Genomic DNA, 5,354 nt, shown 5'->3' with positions numbered 1-5,354 from the left:
TAGCTGTGGATGTACCCTCTCTAGGTTTTGCTTATAATCACCTCAGTGCAGTTAATTCAAGTGTGTGTGATGTGATGTGACGTGCACATGAGCACATGGAGTGATAGACCGGTGGATTCTGTAGAAGATGCATCATTTGAAATAATTTTTATTTTTTTATAATAATTGAAATGACGTTAGGTATTTTCCGTTGTCCTCAGCTATCACAATAATCACTTAAAGACAAGAAGGCTTGGGCCAGGTGCAGTGGCTCACACCTTTAATCCCATGACTTTGGGAGTCTACAGTGGACAGATTACTTGAGGTAAGACGTTCGAGACCAGCCTGGCCCACATGGTGAAATCTCATGTCTACTAAAAATACAGAAATTATCTGGCTGTGGTAGTGAGCACCTATAATTTCAACTATTGGGAAGCTGAGGCACGAAAATCACTTGAACCCTGGGAGGCACAGTTGCAGTGAGCTGAGATCACACCACCGCACTCCAGCCTGGGTGACAGACTGAGACTCTGCCAAGAAACAAAATGCAAGGATGACAACGGGTTGCATGCCCACCTCTGTGAATATTCAGTGACCTTTTAGGATGCTCCATGTTCCCAGCCATGGACGTCTCTCACTTCTCTCCACTAGGTAAACCACTGTCAATGTAGATGTGAAGCTGTGTCTGTTACTTGGGGGGTTATATTCAAAGCTGGATCTCAGATATCCAGATTCAGGTGTTTTGTTGACAGCTTTATCTATTTGATTTGTGGCTGCTTTCCCAGAGTGTGTGTGAGGCAGTTCTCGCCAAGTCCAGATGTTTCCTCATGGGATAGTGTGTAACTTTACGGCCGAAGACATGGGAAGCATGTAGAACAGTGTTTAGCACATGGGAAGTGTTCAAAACTGTCAGCCATGGCTACTGCTATAATTATGACAGTTTTTTGTTTGTTTGTTTGTTTGTGTGGAGATGCAGTCTTGCTCTGTCACCCAGGCAAGAGCACAGTGGCATGATCTAGGCTCACTGCAACCTCCACCTCCCGGGCATAAGGAATTCTCTTCCTCAGCCTCCCAAGTAGCTGGGATTACAGCCTCCTGCCACCATGCCTAGCTATTTTTTATATTTTTAGTAGAGATGGGGTTTTACCACCTTGACCAGGCAGGTTTTGAACTCCTGATCTCGTGTGCCACTGCTCCCGGCAATCATAACAGTTTTTTTCTTTTTAAATCATAACACCCTTCTACAATTAGATCGTGATAGTTTTTTGATGCTGGCTTTCATTTCTCTATCTCTCTCTGTCTTTTTTTGACGGACTCTCAATCTGTCAACCAGGTGGAGTGCAGTGGTACATTCTCAGTTCATTGCAACTTTTACCTCCCGTGTTCAAACGATTGTCCTGCCTGAGCTTCACAAGTAGCTGGGACTACAGGAGCTCACCACGATGCCCGGCTAATTTTCTGTATTTATACTAGAGACTGGGTTTCACCATGTTAGTCAGTGTGGTCTCAATCTTTTGACCTCACGACTCTCCCACCTCGGCCTCCCAAAGTGTTGGGATTACAGACATGAGCCACCACGCCCAGACTTTTCTTTTTTTCTCTTCTTCTTTTTTTAAGACAAAGTTTGGTTCTTGTCACCCAGGATGGAGTGCAATGGTGCAATCTCAGCTCACTGCATCTTCCACCTGCCGAGTTCAAACAAATCTCCTGCCTCAGGCCCCTGAGTAGGTGGGATTACATGTGCCTGCTACCGTGTCCTGCTAATTTTTGTATTTTTACTACAGATCGGGTTTCACTATATTGACCAGGCTGGTGGCCTCCAACTCCTGACCTCAGTTGATCTGCCCGACTCAGCCTCCCAAAGTGCCGAAATTACAGGCGTGAGCCACTGTGCCCGGCCCTGACTTTGTTTTTTATAAAGTCATTGGACTTTGTTGACTCTGAGACAGTACTTCTATTTTAGCTCATCTTGATAGTGAATATCATGTGTTATGTTTAACAGAATATCTAACATATCTATGGAGAAAACATTGTATTTAGTTTTTATTTATAATTTTTCTTTTCTTTTTTTTAGAGTCACTCTGTCACCCAGGCTGGGGTGCAGTGGTGTAATCTCTGCTAACTGCGATTTCTGCCTTCTGGGTTCACGCTATTCTCCTGCCTCAGCCTCCCGAGTAGCAGTATTAGAGGCGAGTGACACTACGTATGCCCACCTAGTTTCTCGTATATTTAGCAGAGACGGGGTTTCACCATGTTGGCAAACCTGGTCTCGAACTTCTGACCTAAGCTGATTTTGCCCAACTCGGCCTCCCAAAGTGCTGGGATTACAGGCGTTAGCCACCGCGTCTGGCCAACTAAAATTAATTTCAATAGCAAGGAATTGGGGGGTGGGGAGGGTGGGAAGGGATAACATGGGGAGAAATGCCGGATATAGATGAAGGGAGAATAGAGGCAGCAAACCACCTGGTTATTTATGCACCTATACAACAACCCTGCATGAACTGCACCTGTACCCCAGAAGATAGAGTAAAATTAAAAAAAAACAGCAATGAATTTTTCTGGATGCAATTACTGCTGAAGCTTCACTTCTCAGACAGGTGCTATTTCCCAGACTGCTGAGCGGTTCCAGCTTCACTGGTGGGTTTTGCCATCAACACCCAGAAAAAAGGGGCTGAGAGTCAGATGGAGGGAGGTTCAAGCCCCGCCCCCATGCCGCCCCCAGGCACCCCTCACAGCCAAAGCCTCTTCTACCCTGCGCCCCGCCCCTCGTCCTTCGCGCTCCGCCCCGGACTCGCTCTGGCCCCGCCCTCTTTTACGTCTTTTTCCGGTTCGGCCTGGCCCCGCCCACCGCCTCGTGTGTCCGGCTGAGGCCTGGCTTCTGTCCTGCGCTCATTGGCACAGGCCCGGAAGTGGATGGCGTGGACTGAGGGTCACACCGTGGTGCGTAAATTTTGCTCTGTTTGTTTTGTCTGCGCTTCCCAGGTCTCTGGCGCTTCTGTACTGGGGGCGTGGAGTCCCCACAGACCTGGATATTCAGCCCCTCTTTGTCAACCCAGCGCAAACAGACGGCCGGTTGAGAGTCTGTGAGTCGCTTCCGTTTGAGGTTGAAGTCGTCCTGAGGCTGCTCCCGTCCCCGTTCTTTCTGTTATGGGCCTTGCAGACGCCTGTGGCGGAATTTTCATGCTCAGAACTCTTCCTGTCCCCTCCTTCCGCCTTGCGGTGTTTCAAGTTCTCACCCGCGATTTGGATTCCCGCCGTGGGCGTTTCTCAGCCTCGCTCTTGTGGGGCCCTGGAGCGGAGCGTGCAGCCCCAGTCGCAGGGAGGCGCGTCCTCGGCCCAGTCCTGGGATCTTGCAGACCCCACCCCTTCCAAAGGCGCTGTCGTTCCCCATCTCCTCTTCCTGTCGGGCCCTACTGCGCCCGTTTCAATCCCTGGAAAACGTGCTCTTCCTGGAGGCAGCCCTCTTATCCCATCATTGCCCTGTTTTACCGGATGGCAGCCTTGAGCATGAGATGTCCAGGTTCGCGGCTGTTGAGCGTAGGAAAAAAAAAGGAAAGAAAAAACACAAAATAAATGCGTGAAGCGGTGAAAGCAGAAAGCATTAATTAATTGAATTAAGAAAGCACTCCACAGGGTGGGAGTGGGCCCTAGGGAGCCTCTCCAGGGCCCCATTTACAAAATTTTGGGCGGTTAAATTCTTTCTTTTCAAGTCCTATGGGCTACCCCTTATTTAGATAAAGGATGTGTCCCTTGGCCAATGAAATGCTGAGGTGAATTGTCTCGAGGCCAGAATAAACGGGTCCCCCATGCAGTTGCTTGGCCGTGGCCAATCCTGGGCTCTTTCCCTTTCCATGGGAGACTTGGTGGAAGGGGGAGGCTGTACTTAGAGTAGCATTTGAATCTTTGTTAACTCTGGGTGGGAAGATGGGGTTTTTCCTTTTGGTCTAGTGTGATATTGTGCTGGCCTAGAGCCAGAACCTGAGCAACACTATTTTATAAAATGCAAAACTCTTTTTTAAATAAGTTGAAGTGGCTGCCCCATTCTCCTCACAATAACTACTGTCCTTGGCCTCTGTAAATAGAACTGCTAGTTTGTTCTTCAAAACTATGTAAAGCTGCTTACCTTTTCTTATCAGTAACTGCTAAAATCTGTGACTTCTGTCACCACCCAGACGATGTGTGAACAAATGTATATCTTGACTTCTGTAAACCACTGAGGTAACAAACAGAATGACAAAAGTCCTCTAGCCCTTGGACTGTCCGGAGACCCCCGCCCTTGTCTCCACCCAGGAGGTGAATCACAGAATCCCCTAGCCCTTGAAATGTCCGAAACCTTTTCATCCCCATCCCCGCTACTCACCCCTCACTCCCAAGGTGGTTTTTCGGGTATAAAAAATCATAGCACCCTCATTTTGGCACCACAGGTTGGAGAGATGTGAGTCCTCTGTGGTCGCCAGCATAATAAATGACCCTGCAATCTGGCATACTTTTTTCTTGGTGATAACTTTCTACGCTCCGGTCAAATACAACACTAGATCTGGAAAGTTCGTGTTAATTGGCCTTAGATTCCCTGCCCGCCCCGACCCAGGACCCAGGTGTTTCCTTTTTCTCATTTTTATTGGAGATGGCTGTCACTCTGTTACCCAGGTGAGAGAGCTGTGACAGAATCTCAGCTCACTGTAGTGTCAACCTGTGCTCAAGAGCTCCTCTGACCTCAGTCTCCAGAGTAGCTGCAACCACAGATGGGTACCACCACACTGAGCTAATTTTTGTGTTCTTGGTAGAGACTGGCTTTCATTATGTTTCCCAGGCTGTTCTCCAACTCCAGGGCTGAAGCGATCCAGCCGCATAGGCCTCCCAAGCTGCTTGGATTACAGGCATGAACCACTATGCCCAGCTTCTTTTTTTGTTTTTTGTTTTTTCTTTTTATTTTTTATTTTGTTTATTTTTCTTTTTTATTTAAAAAATTTTTTTATAAAGACGGGGTTTCACCATGTTGGTCAGGAGGGTCTTGAACTCCCGACCTCAGGTGATCCTCCCGCCTTGGCCTCCAAAGTGCTTGGATTACAGGCGTGAGCCACCAGGCCCAGCCTCTTTTCTTTATTTCTAGATGGAGTCTCACTCTGTCACCCAAGCTGGAGTGCAGTCCTGCGATCTCAGCTCACTGCAACCTCCGCCTCCCAGGTTCAAGCAATTCTGCCTCATCCTCCTAAGCTGCTGGGACTACATGTGTGTGCCACCATGGCCAGCTACTTTTTGTATTTTTAGTGGAGACTGAGTTTTACAATGTTGGTCAGGCTGGTCTCAAACTCCTGACCTCCGGATCCCCCACCTCCGTCTCCCAAAATGTTGGGATTACAGGAGTTAGCCACCTC

The 5,354-nt window shown here is 48.2% G+C and overlaps 3 protein-coding genes across 6 annotated transcripts in view; 2 read left to right on the top strand and 1 right to left on the bottom strand.

The window, feature by feature from the left end:
* The window catches only part of LOC119469431 (zinc finger protein 160-like), a 609,418-nt gene that overhangs the window by 289,786 nt on the left and 314,278 nt on the right, over positions 1-5,354 (bottom strand). The gene's annotated exons all lie outside the window — the stretch shown is intronic.
* Positions 1-5,354, top strand: part of LOC108295670 (zinc finger protein 283-like) — a 31,760-nt gene that overhangs the window by 16,543 nt on the left and 9,863 nt on the right. The gene's annotated exons all lie outside the window — the stretch shown is intronic.
* LOC108295661 (zinc finger protein 845-like) overlaps positions 2,813-5,354 on the top strand; it is a 91,000-nt gene continuing 88,458 nt past the window's right edge. For both annotated transcript variants that reach the window (XM_037734678.1, XM_037734677.1), the window contains exon 1: positions 2,813-2,919. The gene's annotated coding sequence lies outside the window, so the exon portion shown is untranslated. The remainder of the gene's footprint in view (positions 2,920-5,354) is intronic.

This window comes from Cebus imitator, unplaced genomic scaffold (genome assembly GCF_001604975.1).
Source record: "Cebus imitator isolate Cc_AM_T3 unplaced genomic scaffold, Cebus_imitator-1.0 Scaffold654, whole genome shotgun sequence".
Classification (NCBI taxonomy): domain Eukaryota; kingdom Metazoa; phylum Chordata; class Mammalia; order Primates; family Cebidae; genus Cebus; species Cebus imitator.
This window is presented reverse-complemented; position numbering and strand designations above follow the sequence as displayed.